Genomic DNA, 14634 nt, shown 5'->3' with positions numbered 1-14634 from the left:
CTGTATTTTTAGTCAGAACAATATTTACCTTTCCTCATCTCCATCTCAATGGGAGAAAACGAACTGTATGTTTTTCGCAGAAATAATTTACTTTCATAACAGTAAAAGCAATTTACCTCATATATTTGATATAGAAAAGTAAAGTCATTCGTTATCTTTTTTCCAAACGGAGATGACATTAAAGTCGCGTGGCGTGTATAACGTGATAAATGGAAACATTACGTGTGAACTCCGTGCTGAGTCCTGGCCGCAGCCGTGATCTTCACAACAAATGAGCAGTGATTAAAGGGGACAGTCCTCGGGTGTCCGCAAGTGAAGAACTTGTGGTCACCCTCGTAAATTACAAGAGTGCCCATAAAGCTTCATCTTTTGCTTGGCGTTAGTCCAGGTTACATCCCCACCTCTCTGTAGGGACAGGGACGTCTTTGACCATGATTGGGTAAGTCAGGTTTTTACACAAAGCGACTCCTGTTTGACCTTCGAAACCTATGACGAGGAACATTACCCATATTAGATAATGGTAAACTCTGCACTAAATGAATGTGCCCATTGTCTTAGTCGCCTTTTGCGACGTCCAAGAGACAGACATGGACATGGATATTACATTTTAAAGTGTCGGGAACCACACGGCACGGTAGAGTGGCCACACTTCATTGCACCATAACCCGTGACGAGACGACGCACAATCGCCTCTTACAAACGCAACATATTAAATTCCTCCCAGAATGAGTCAACGCACTGGACTATATAAAGTGAATAAATTATTCGTGCGTACATCGCAATTTTCAGTCCGTATTTTAAATTAAAGACATCAATCATACCGTTGCTGTTTTTCAGCCGTCGTAGGCACAAAGGCAGATATTCTTTGAAGCCGTAAAATAAATTGGACTGCGGTTGAAAGTGATGTAAAAAGAATAGTTTGGTTAACACAGCTTTTATCAGACGGACTGGTGGCCTCGGGCGATGCGCTTCTTTAGTCGTTTATCCTAAGCGTTGCAAAATAATAAGAGTATACAAAATAATATTTATTAAATCTACAAACCTTCTTCTGTAATACTTTTTAGGCAGAATCGCTCATCAGGTAAAGAAATTCGAAATTAAATTGCACTGGCTCAGCTATCATCAGCGTCATTTCATCATCTGAGTTTCCGGTTGCATACTACGTGGTTTTTACTTAGAAAGGCACTGGTTTTTACACGGAAAAACTGTCGTCTGACCTCCGAAACTCAAAGCATATGATCAGAAGCAAACCTAGAATAGCATTTATCATTGATCAGCTTATATTTTACTCTGAAAGTTAAAATTTCCTCTTGAGATACTGTCATTGTGGTTTTGAAAGTTATTCATTGACTAAGCGATCGAAGCGAGTGAGGTCTACTAATCAACTTGGGACGAAAAAACATTTTTTTTTGTATTAATATTTGTAACGCGATAACTTTCGAACCGCTGGTCTGATTTTTTTGAAATTTAAAATGTTTGTACAATCTTCTAACAAAATCGGTTCAGTAGTTTTTCAGATGTTCACAATTTTGTAAAGAATAACATTTTCCTGACGTCGGACGAACGACTACGCACAATATAAGTACTTGCTTCCTAACTTTTCTATTTAATATATTCACATAATTTACCTTTCTATTCAATCTTTAATTTTCGGAAGCGTATTTCCACTCTTTCTTTATGATAAATCCGAGTGCTCAGCACGTTTGAGAGAGCTAAGAAAGAACAAAAGGGTAAGTACTTGGCCCTGACCTTTTAGCTGATGCGCAGACATCGTTATTCGCTGGATTACCGATATAGAAGGATTTAAACATAATAATCTCCTGAGTGCCCTTACCACGGTAACAATAGCTATGTATATACAAAACGTAAGTACAGTGCAATACTTTGTGTGCGAACGTATTTTGCACTTAGAAAAACTTATCATGTCTTTGAATATCATTTACGGGGTAGGCAGGGCCAACAGTCCCAAGACTCGAACGCCAGTTTTACCTAGATGGCTTAATAATGGAAATTAAATTGAGAAATAGTGACAAGTTGTGTTACCCAATGCCTAAAAGGATATTACCATGTTTATCAGCCTTTGTCTTTCCCGAGTTGTTTTTAAAATCTGCGCGGAAAGAGGAATAGCCGGCATACACTAGGTACGTTTTTATTTCACTTAGTTTGATGATGGCGACAGAACAGCATGGACTGAACAAGACAGCGCATTTTGAAAACGGGTATCCGTACTTTGGATAATACATTTCGTGTGGTTAATCGTACACTTCAAAGCATAGTGTTAATCAAAACCTCAGTAACTGTTACCATCCAGTAGGCGGAATGTACTCAACGCAAATTAACAAAATCAACTTGGCGTGTCAACGCACCAAACGATCGGCCTTGAGCCGCACACTATTTAGCGGCCCTCACTAGGGAAATCAACCCGAGTTTGCTTATCTTATCTCATTAAATAGCCGAGGACACGGGCAAATCGACACAGCCTCCGGGGAGATAAGGTTTGGCTTCGACTAAATGGTTTTAGGAAAATCTCAAAACCTATCAGACTATTGGTAAAACTTTTTTGCAATATATACCTAGAATGGCATTAAAAGTTTTGACCACAGATTTGAAAAAGAAGAATATCAAAAGTTCTACACTCATACCTTCGTATTTATCTCTTACGGGGAAGACCGAGCCAATAATCTCTAAACTTGAAACTTGTTATTGCCAAACAAAATTTCCAACTACACATGTACTACAAACAGATGAGAACCTCATTTAAGTAAAAACAAAGGGATATTCTTAGAAATTTAATGATTGACGATTGACTCATAAAAATAGTATTACAGATTTAATTTTAATTAAGTTAAATAAAATTTTAAAAAAGCTGCTGTTTCTTCATTGTCATTTCCATCTAACACTGAAGCATTTACTTTAAATTAAAAACATAAAAGATTGTAGGGTTTCAGTGGAGAATTTAGACAAAACGCTCATCCATCCAATTCAATTACTAAGTAAAATAGCTATGCGGCGAAAGTTCCACTTTCTTATTCAAATAACCCTAGAACAAAGACTATTCATTAAAATAATCCTGTGCAAGCGCTGAGCGGTCGGGTTATATTATAATAACGTGCTGTACTTTGGTTGCTCTGTGTGTATACGAATTAGGTAGACGGGACCAAAGTCAACTAAATTAAGTTTTGAATGAAGCATTTTAAAACTTCGCAACTTTAAGTACCGCACGCCATTATACCAGACAAGTAATTTGTCGTTGCATATTTTGAGGGTATGGAATTACTTCATTTGCGAGTAATAGTGACATTAATTAAATCCACAAATTTGCGAACTTTTGAGAATATATTTTATAATAATCTAGCATTCAAATATAGCAATGAAAATTAATTCTAAGCGACGAATATGCTGTAACCCCATTACCTTTTCAGCTCTCAACAGGTACAGTCACAACATAAGCAATGGCTTATAAGTGGAATTGAATTGACAGACAGAAATTAATAGTGATAGGTTACTAGACCATCGCCTAATAGCATTTCGAAAATCTTCAAGGCAATCGATAATGTAAAACAATATTAATTACACCTGAGTCTGGTCTTGAGATAATTTAAGTAATCTTGGTCTTACATAAATAGGGTAATAACTAATATTAAAATCAGCTTTTTCAAGACGTCGTTGGCCATCTTTAATCCCACACTGTTTGCGAGGAATCGTATATATGCAAATTTTATAAAATTGGGTTGAGAATTAAAAACGTTTAGTTGAACACTGTACTACATAAATAAGAACAAAATGATTTATATATTTATTAAGTTACCAATTTATGTACACAAAAAACAAATAAGAATGATAAACACAAGAAACAGCAGTAAATATGAAGGTTCGGCTTATTTCTAAAGAAATCTCTTCTAGCAGATAGGAGAAATGATGGAAAAGGTGACAGGCGTGTACTCCACACAATTCTTTCATTCGAACAAATATTCAAACTCACTTTCGTGTTTATATTTTATTTGTATTATCAGACTGGCACGTTTGTTCAAGGATTTCCAGATATCCCGTCCCGTTTCAGAACTCCGTCAAAGTCTTAAGAGTCGCTATCTACTAATTCAAGTTATGAAATTAGCTGCATGTACACGCTCCACTGGAGTCGCCAGCGCGATATCCTGACAAAATGAGACGACGGGAACTTCATTTTCTTAGTCATTATCTCGGCTCATGTTGGGAATTTGTGTGGTAGGTACTTGAAAGAATATACATACTTAATGATTTTTTAAACGCACCTTCGTAGTCTGGTTTCTTATTAAAGATATAATATTATTTAAGGCTATCGATACTTCAATAACAAATATTTTGTTAGGTTAGGTATAAGTAATTTATATTGTACTAAGTATTACATTCTTGGTTGATGTTATTGATTAATTCAAAATCATAATATAGAAATCTTTTTACGAAAAATATATTATAACGAACTACTTTTCACTAAATTATACCATAAGCTACAAAATTGGTAATTTGAAGAAGTAATAATAAAGCTGTTAATTATTACTGCATTAATGTTTACTGTAAATAATACCAAACATTTATTTTAAGACAAGCGGAGGTATAAACAAGGCTATTCAATTTTGATGGGATTACGTTTGCAAAATAAACAACCGTGTTATTTGAATTTTATCCCGAGTCGTGTCTTTGAATTAATTACAATCGGATGTAATTGAGCCGTTTAAGACTGTCCACTGAAGCTCTAGAGTGTTCTCATGTTGATTAAAATACAAAAAAGCAAAACTTTTTATTTTTCATTTTCATATTATACGCAATACCACGTCTATATCCCTCAAGAAAAATCCCAGGCTTTGCAAATTTCGAATTTTGAACTTTAAAGTCTATTAAATATTTCATCTTTTATTCATTTTAGTTTTTCAATACATCTTCTAATTGTGGCATAAATTTTGAGATTCTAAATTAAGATATAAACACGACTTTTACCGTCATTTTATTTTTATGTTATAACGGCACCATACTTTCTTGGAAACGATGGTAGAAAATGTTTAACTTTCTTTTCATACTTACCTTACTATATCTTACTACAAGTGAAATACACAATGCACCAAGTTCTAAGTTACAGGTTGCATACATGTTGAATTTGTAGTAACAACTTGGGAGCCTTTATTGTTTGGTTGTGTAACTTCAAAAACTACGTTGCACATTAAATTAGTAACGTGTTTTTGTATTTTGTGGACAAGGACGAGACCTCGTGGCACAACCAACTTCTGAAGTTTTGAGGTAGTTCTGTTTACAACATAAACGTAGTTTACATATATAAATAATATGAAAGCGTTTTTGTTTATTCCTACAGGTTTTTTTTTCACATAACTTAATATAATATACAGAGCTGATGTGTAAAATATATGATACTAGCGGCCCGCCCCGGCTTCGCACGGGTGGACATATTTTTGTGTTTTATATTTTGAAATAAACAAAGAGTAAAAACAAATTTATGCCTATGTCACTTTTGAAGGTCTATTCTATATCTGTGCCAAATTTTATCAAAATCGGACTAGCAGTTTTTGAGTTTATTCCACACAAACATACAAAAATACAAATCTTTCCTCTTTATTATTAGTGTGGATTAACAAAGGCCATATGTAATTTTCTCAAATTTTATTGCTATGTCGCAATTCAATTGAAATTTTTGTTTTTTTTAATTCTGAATCTGTTTGTGTCAGACATCAGTATTAACCATATATTTATTTATTTATATATTTATTTAAATATTTGGCATTCTCTACTAGTATTACGTGTATACTTACTGTTTTGATTTCAACGTTACATGCGCGTTTACCTGTATAATTTATTCATGTTGACTTTCATCTACAGAAATACGCGACTTTGTCCATTATTACTCGCTGGGATTTGATACACGTATAGACGTAGGTACTTGCTATACTACTTCTAGCTGTTATATGTGCACGGTACGAGATTTCCAAGGTGAGACGGTAGTAGCATAACAAAGACAGCATGCCGAGGTACCAAGACGAGATAACCGCAAGTCTGATGAAACTTGGACTTTTGGTTCAAATTAAAGTTGAAATAGTCGCGTCGCGGGAAACTACCAAAATTGTAATTAGGAATAAGACGGGAATGCTAATTTCCTTTTTGCAACAGTTTTAAGCGCTTCATCTATAGGTATTACAAAAGCGAATCTGTAGTAAATTAAAGGTTTTATGCCTGAATTGGTTTTGATGTTATTTGAAAGTACTGTATGTAATTTTTGTTTTACTTTTTCTTAGTAGAGGACAAAAGGTATTAAAAAAAATAGGGGGATAGCCTATTTTGCATACCTTAAAACGCTAAATGAGTACAAAGCTATTTTTAAAATCAATATTTTAATTATTTTTCTTATTTTAATTTATTGGTTAAATTTTACTATTGTTAACTAGCTTAACTACTAAAAGGTCATGGTTAAAAGCATGAATTAATAGTGACATATGAATAGTTGACAACATAAAGGGTTTCCAACGGAAACCTAAAATAATTTTGCTTTTTTTTGCGTAAATAAACATCACATGCAAAAAAGTCTTAAAATAACTTCCGCTTCTCGTAAGTATTTCCCACAAAATCCTTTGATCGACTCTTGACAAGGCGCTTGTTATTCTACCCATGAGGGCATAATATTTTTTACTGCAAAGTCATAAAACAGATGTTTGTTCCCAGTGAAAACTTATATCAACCTTGAAAACATATTGTACATTATTTGATTAGTTATTTACATAATATAGATCGATTCAATTGGACTGTTGGTTTATATAATATAGTATAACCGTGAGGTTTCTGGCACTTTAGAACTACAGTTTTACCATGATCCAGTATGGGTTGGGTTCTGCTAAGGTTGCAAAGCTCAGGCAGGAGTCGCATCGTGTAATCTTCCGATTTGCCCAAGGTAAAAGGCGCACCGCAGGCTTATCTCTAGGGGACCATTGACAAGGATTTTCATGTTTTTTTTTATTTCATTATGTCCACAAATAATCCATTTCTTTTCATTCGTACCATACAATTACAGTCTCCGGCAGGATTTTTAAAAATGGCGGCAAAAAGGATCATTAATTGAAAGAACGTCTTTCCTTGATGATTGATGATCATGAGTTATTCAAAAGTAATGACTGTGGGAAGTAAGCACGTGTTCAGTAATGTTAAGTGATAAAAATTTATTGTTTCGGTTAAATTATAAAGAAATTAAACTTAATAAGGCAAAAAGAAATAAATTGTGTCATGATGAATTAAAAAATACAACTAAGCCATGCCAAAATGAATAGAAGATTTCATATTCAAATATTTTATTCCATCAACTCTGACTTCAGTGTTATGTTGGTACCAAAGCTAGTGTTTCTTAAAAGGTATATGATATAAAATAAAACTTTTTAGCCAATATTAAACCGCAGTCATTCATGAATAAAAAAAATACTTTCATTTCTGACGAACAACGAAATCATAAATCAACACTATAACTATTGCATGGAGAAATCCAAAAACATATTCGCAAGATCATCAGGTCAACGCCCCGGGCGTCATTTCAGTGGCAACTATGCGTCATACTGCAATTTTGAATGTATTCTTAGAAATAAGAAATAGAACTGTGAGTCAGTAGACTTTAGCCAAGGACTTGCTAGCGACAGCGACAATAACTGCACGCGACGCCGTTTATTTTTAACGCAAAATAGAAACGCATTCGACGCGTGCCTTCGCAGAGATAAATAATAACAACGAAGGAGCTCAAACAATCTTTTAAAACATACCTACATAAATACTTAATAAATACTACATAATAAATAATACGTCTTTATTTTTTGCGAGGTTGACAAAGCTAATAGTTACAAGAGGACACGTCCACATTGAATTGGATGGCTAAATGGTGATATTGAAATTCAAAAATTGCAAGACTGTTAATTTATACCCGCTAGTTGCACGGATATTATTTTTCGTTCTATTCATCTCTTTGTTTCTTCATGGCGTTTTTCATTCTGAATCCCTACAAAGCTCGTGATTTGTTGAAAACAGTCAAATCGAATGTTTCGCCTGTGCTTTTAAACAAATTATTTATTCTTAGTATATAAGTAGTACTTTGACATATTAAATACAAATCTTTTTTCATTAATCACGTACTAACAAGCGCAGTTATAACGTGATTTCTTAAGATATTAAGGTAAATTTATTACTAATATTTTTGATAAAATTGACCTTTCTCACAACAAAAACATTTAACGTTATCAAAGTAAATGCCAAGAGCATGATGGCATAGTGACGGTAGGCGTGGAGGCTTTTTTGCAAATTACTGGTATAAAATGTCAGATAATACTTCTTTGGTTTAAAATAAATAAGGCAAAATAAAAATCATTTAAAGACTTAAGTATCATACATACCCATCAAAGGTATTGTATTTTTAGACTGAAATTAAATAATAGCAATTGTCGTTATGTGAATCTCAATACCAGATAGTTTTTACGAAACTTTGAATTTTTCTCCATAAAGTATAAAGACGGGACATAACTATAATATACGCATAAAAGTAATCATTTTGTAATCGCCAATTGTGCTAGGCACTTAAATAATGATTAACAGTTACAAACGAGCCCTAAACCAAACATTTGCCTTTTAAATTCCATCATTAACTCCCAACGCTATTAAATGACAAAATGAACAAAATCAACGTAAATCGTAAATTTCCGTGCCCGCGACGCAGAAAATTACGATCCAAGTGATCTTCGCGATTGGGATTTCGTATTAACACATGTTACACGTGTTCATTTCCCTAGTTATTCCCTCTGGTACTTATTTGACAGTTTAAGCCAATTATAAAAGGTATGTGAGTAAGTTTACATAAAGGACAGACGGTAGGTAGAACAAACGCATTTACACTATGGGATACGTAAAATAAAAAGGACTACAGATGATGAAAAGTAGCCTAGATGAATAGTAAGAGTTAATTATGGCTGGCTCCATAGAAATCGGAATAATTATTTCAAATTTATTTTTCATAAAATCCGTAGCATTTAAATTTTATTAACCAATATCGGAAGGAAATAATCATCTTTTTTTTTATTTAACCATTAAATTCGAGAAGCTTAATTACTAGAGACAAGAAGAGCAAGTCATTTCGCGCAATACGTGACTTTAATTCGACATGTTTATACTTTGATGTCGCATCACTTACGCTGAGAGGAATTTTGACACTGAAACCCACGGAAAGTTTTTTTGACTGAAACAAATCCAAAAGGCATCTGGAATTATGATCACGGAGTAAATGTATCATCTGATTTTATAAACATTCATACTTAAGTACCTACATAAAATCACGCCTCTTTCCTGGAGGGGAAGGCAGAGACTACATCATTTCGCTTTCCACGATCCCTGCATACAAGTATGTACTTCTGAATTTATATTTGTTAGGAAAGTCTTTATTGCACATACCTAACAATAAATATAACAAATTACAAAACAGTCATTGGGTTACGAATATGTATTGTATTTCATTTCACATGTGTTCCTATTATGAATTTGGCACGTAAGAAATAAATTATTATTGACAACCGTAATTCAATTAGAACCTTGGGTTTCAGAAGCCAGGACAGGCTATCAAAGCAGGTAAAAATCTTAAATTGTACGTATCTAACCATAAGAAGAAGTCGTTTGCCTAAATTCTTGTACTACAATGTATTATTAGTTGAACCGTGCCAAACTATAACTAAAGATGCACTATGCTAATATAATTGTTTGATATCAACGGAAATAGACTTTAGTATCAGACGCAGGTGACCTGAGCGTAGCTGGGGCTGCGTAGGGTCAGGTCACGGGAACTAGGTCACCCCCCTCCTCTGTACCCTCCCCCCTCTTGATGCCCTGCGTGGCCTGATTCAGCTTAAATTGGACACTAGTCATTGGCTTCAGGATATTGAGCTTTTATCAACTATAGCTTTTATGTTGGGTCTGGTTTAATGAAAATTGAATCAAATGGGATACACGCACTTTCCAATGGGGAAAGCTTTAACTTCTGTGTGAAAATGTTTAAAGTTTCTCGTCAATTTTTAATTAGGATTAACAGTTAAGGATTTATTATTATTTTCAAATTCAGGCAGAATGCGAGCGGTTCCTTTTGCGTTTATATTTTTTTATTCTTAATTCTTACACACAAACCATTACATGTTAACATACGAGTATCACATCTCTATCCCTCATAGATAATAAACAGAGCGTACGTGGTCGAATGGTTACGTTCCCGAATAAAAATTAGTGATTTAAATCACAGGTTCAAATTCTTCCACTACCATTAATAAAAATTTAATTATTTTTATTTATTTATTTTCTTTTTATTGTTACATTTACAATTTGTTAAGTATAATAGGCTTTATGATAATAGCATTATCTAACAGTCTACCATTAAGTTAAGCAGAGAACCTTTGTGTGGGTGATAATAAATAGTAAGAAGTTAAAATGTGTTATCTAATAAAGTTTTATTAAATAACATACATACATACATAAAATCACGCCTCTTTCCCGGAGGGGTAGGCAGAGACTACCTCTTTCCACTTGCCACGATCTCTGCATATTTCCATCGCTTCATCCACATTCATAAATCTCTTCATAAGATAACAAATCTTCAATTAGATAACATATTTTAACTAATAAGAAATTTGTTAAATTAAATTTATACTGTCTGTTTACAAAATTTCGAATTTACGACCGTTGATAGCGCAGCAATTTATCATTTAGAATGAATAAGAATATTTACGTAGGTCGTAGAAACAAACCATTATAATGTTTCTAATGTCGTTTAATTACTCACCTCGGTTATTCTCACACGTGCTTGGTAAATATGAGCTACCTGGCTAATAAACAGAGTCATTTAATTTTCCCTCCTAATTAAATAGGAACTTAAGCAAGCATGTCATCACAATTTAGAGTATAAGTAAACTAACTCCTCACCTTTTCGAAGACGAGTCTGAGATTCGCCATTGACATGATCATTGATCACGGAGTACGTATGTTAGGTTTTTACACGAAGCAATTCCCATGTGACCTCCGGAACATTTACAAAAACCATTAGTTTGCTTGCTGCATATATTTTATTTTTATCTTTCCTGAATTTCCCTCTTAGAGACACCCCTCTTAGTTGGAGCAAGCCAAGACATCGCGGTATACATTAGTTTTCGCGTAATGTGATTACAAACATACAGAAAGAAACACGGACACGGATAAGTACAGACAAAAACATTTCTGGCTTCTATAGTTCATTTCATAGTATATAGATCTCCCATGTCGATTGTTGCCAATATATTTTAAGTATAGTCATGAGTAGCTTTGGATAACCAAGGCCTTGACGACCTACATTATATACAAATAGATAAATCATGTAAACGGTCCCTGCACTGAGCTGCACCGAAATAGAGTTCGGGCGAGTCCGCCAGCTCTCGGACCAGGTCGCGGTATTTTTCAGTGCTCTATTGCCATTGATCTTTAAAGTTATTTGCTGGATATAATTATCACTTATGATATTCTAATCATATTGATGGACGTTTCTTGGATATATGGATGTAAAGGCAAGTAAAAGATTAGGTATATTCATCTAGTTCACCTTTTACTGTGACCTAATATACCTAGGTTAGGTTCCCCTGAAATGGTTGCAGAGGTAAGACGAGAGTCTTTTTGTTGAAGAACCTTTACTTTACATTTACCTTATCCTTGAAGAAGAACAAGATTGATATGTTTACGTTTAAATATTTTGTGTATATGTCCAGAATTTATATATACTGACAAATTATATAAGAAAAGAAATTTATTGATTGACTGACTGACTGATGTATTAACGCACAACCCAAACAGAAAATAAATATGCAGGCGAAGCTGCGGGGGAAATCTTATAGGTTACAGAAAACAAATAGTAATAAGTCCGAAAGTCACGTTTAATAAGCTGGATGGCTGAAGAATGAAACTGAGATTCAAACATAGTGAGAGGTTACTGGAAGAATATCACCTATAAGGATAACTTCGCCGAAAATAACAATTTCAATTTATACGCTCTTAATTGACTCTTTTTTATCTGCAATGTTTTGCCTTCGCTAAGAGACCAGCATGGAAGAACGCTGGGCCATTTACTAGTTCACGGCAGTTGGCACTTCCTCCGCGATTAACACCCATTGTACTATCCAGCGACTGCCTATGACATATATGTCAATGGCTACGTCACACAAACAAAAGGTCATAAGCCGACGACCTAATTCCAAGCACAAAGGTCACAGGCCCGGGAAGCTTGATAACAGCAAGGCTGGGCGATGCACGCGATTGGTTTATGTAATCGATCATACGCGATTCGATGTCAAATCGATTTGATAGGTTTTATGATTGAATTTTCTTTTCATTGCTTGCATTGCAGTTGAGTTTTCGGGTTTTTGTTAACATTTTTTTTACATTTTTAATTGCGAAGGGATTTCAGAAACACTTTTTTTACATTTACATCAATAGTAGGTAAATATTTTTAATGTCAAGCCGTTCAGCTGAACGTGACCTTCAATTGTTTTCGAGACTGTTGGCTCTGACTGCCCCGTAGAGATAAAGGCGGAAGCTTGATAACAGCGAGGCTGACCGATGCACGCAAAACGTTTAGTAATCGATCATACTCCAATCGATGTCAAATCGATAATATCGGTTTTGTGATTGACTTTTTTTATCTGATTTGCTTGCATTGCAGTTGAATTTTTTTGCAGTTTATAATTTTCGAATCTATTAGATCTGTCAGCTCTGTTAGAGATATAGATGTGATAAATGACAAAAACCAATGCTTTTGAAATCACCAAATGGAAAAACTATAAGTTCCTATTTGCACAGCGTTTGAGATTTACGCAGTTTTCTCAAAATTGCCTTTACGCTGAAATCTAAGAAGATGGTTCAATAAAATAAGACGGCAAATTTCAATAGGTACCATGTTCCTTGAACACATTACAGTCATGGTCCTTTCATGTAACAGTTAACTGACATTTATTACGCGAAGTTACGATCAATCTGATTGTCTTTTTACGACTGGTCTCAATAACTTGATTTATAATATCCGATTGCAATGAGCGGAGTTGTGTAAGGCATATGCAAGTTATATGCATTAAACAAATTAGTATTGATAATAAATAAGTTTTTGGCTTACATTTTACAAAATTGAAAGAAATCATGTTATTCACAACCATAAATATAAAAGATACAAGTCAAGAAAATGCCGCAATCAATACAATTAAACTTTTCCGTTACTGAGTGACTGACAGACAATGCATAACCCAATCTCAATCGATCCTCCTTGTTATAGCACATAGGCCATTTATTTATTTATTATTCTTTAAACTAAACAGTGGAATAAAAAGATTGATTTCGAGAAAGATTTCGAAAGTCCCACGTACATATAGTGGTTATTTGGTACAAATCATGGGCAATAAAGCTGGAAACATTATAAATTTTATTATTCACCTACAATTACGCTAGTTTTGAGGAGTGAGACATACTTACTTATTTCTTACTGCTCCTAAAGGAATAAACTTGCTTTGAATAAGATTTCAGAGTCCTAAGCGCAGAAGTGTCGGCTATAAATTGTCTATCAGTCAGTATGTCATTAAGACCTTAAGTGATTTAAGTAAGAGTTATGCAGTCATTAAAAAACTCTATTTAGTTACCTATCCATAAAAGAACCATTGACTCTTCTACGAATATATTTAACAGATGATTTAAATATGCAATAATAAGCACGAACTTATTCATTGCCCAAATGCACGAGGTTGTATATTTGTGTAATGAATAAGCTGTTTTTTAACGTGACTGTTTTAGTATTGTGACCATTCTGTGTCCATTAGACCATTGTAATGAGATGACATGTACCATTCATACATACATTATTATTCTGACATTCGGTTAAACCCCTGAATAAATAGATGGACAATATTATAATTATACATTTAGGTATACACCGGTGATGATTAATTTTTAACATTTATAAAAAGAATATAATGTAATGTGATTGGATTTTTACTTCTAACATTATAAAAGAAAATAATGTAGTTTGTAGTTTTTTTTTTTTTTGTAATGTTTAATAAGCTTTTTATCTGAAAATATCTATGAACTTAAAGCTAGTCTAATAGTATTAAAAAATACAAATAAAAATTATTTAAGTTCTTTTCTTTCAGTAGGTACATTTCAAAAGAGTTTACTAAACATGTAGGTACTTACTTACAAGAAGAGTTCAGAAAATTCACTTAAAATAAAATTATCATGAGGTTGTTTTAAAGTCAGGTGTGATTAATTAGTCGTAGGTTCACAATTTAATCTCCACTCATTATCTATTCGAACAAGGCACGATTTTGTAGATTCTGCGTTGGAAAAAGATAATTAACAAAGCGGCCTTTGCACATACCCTTTTAATGGTCCGGAGTTCTCTGGGGACCACGGAATAACAAAATGCGTAAACTTTATTTAGTATTTTTGTAATGAGTTTATTTTATAGTAGCAAACCTAGAGGTCTTAGTTACTTTTTTTTAGCAAGGCTTCTTTTCTTCCAGCGCATATTGCAAAAATCACTAAGTAGAAGACTTCCAATTATAGACGATGAACTAGCAACCAATA

General features: G+C 33.8%; 1 protein-coding gene across 1 annotated transcript in view; it reads right to left on the bottom strand.

The window, feature by feature from the left end:
- The window catches only part of LOC106139077 (ecdysone receptor), a 188256-nt gene that overhangs the window by 165988 nt on the left and 7634 nt on the right, over positions 1-14634 (bottom strand). The gene's annotated exons all lie outside the window — the stretch shown is intronic.

Source organism: Amyelois transitella, chromosome 5 (genome assembly GCF_032362555.1).
Source record: "Amyelois transitella isolate CPQ chromosome 5, ilAmyTran1.1, whole genome shotgun sequence".
NCBI classification, from domain to species: domain Eukaryota; kingdom Metazoa; phylum Arthropoda; class Insecta; order Lepidoptera; family Pyralidae; genus Amyelois; species Amyelois transitella.
The sequence above is the reverse complement of the archived record's forward strand: the minus strand, read 5'-3'. Positions and strand labels throughout refer to the sequence as shown.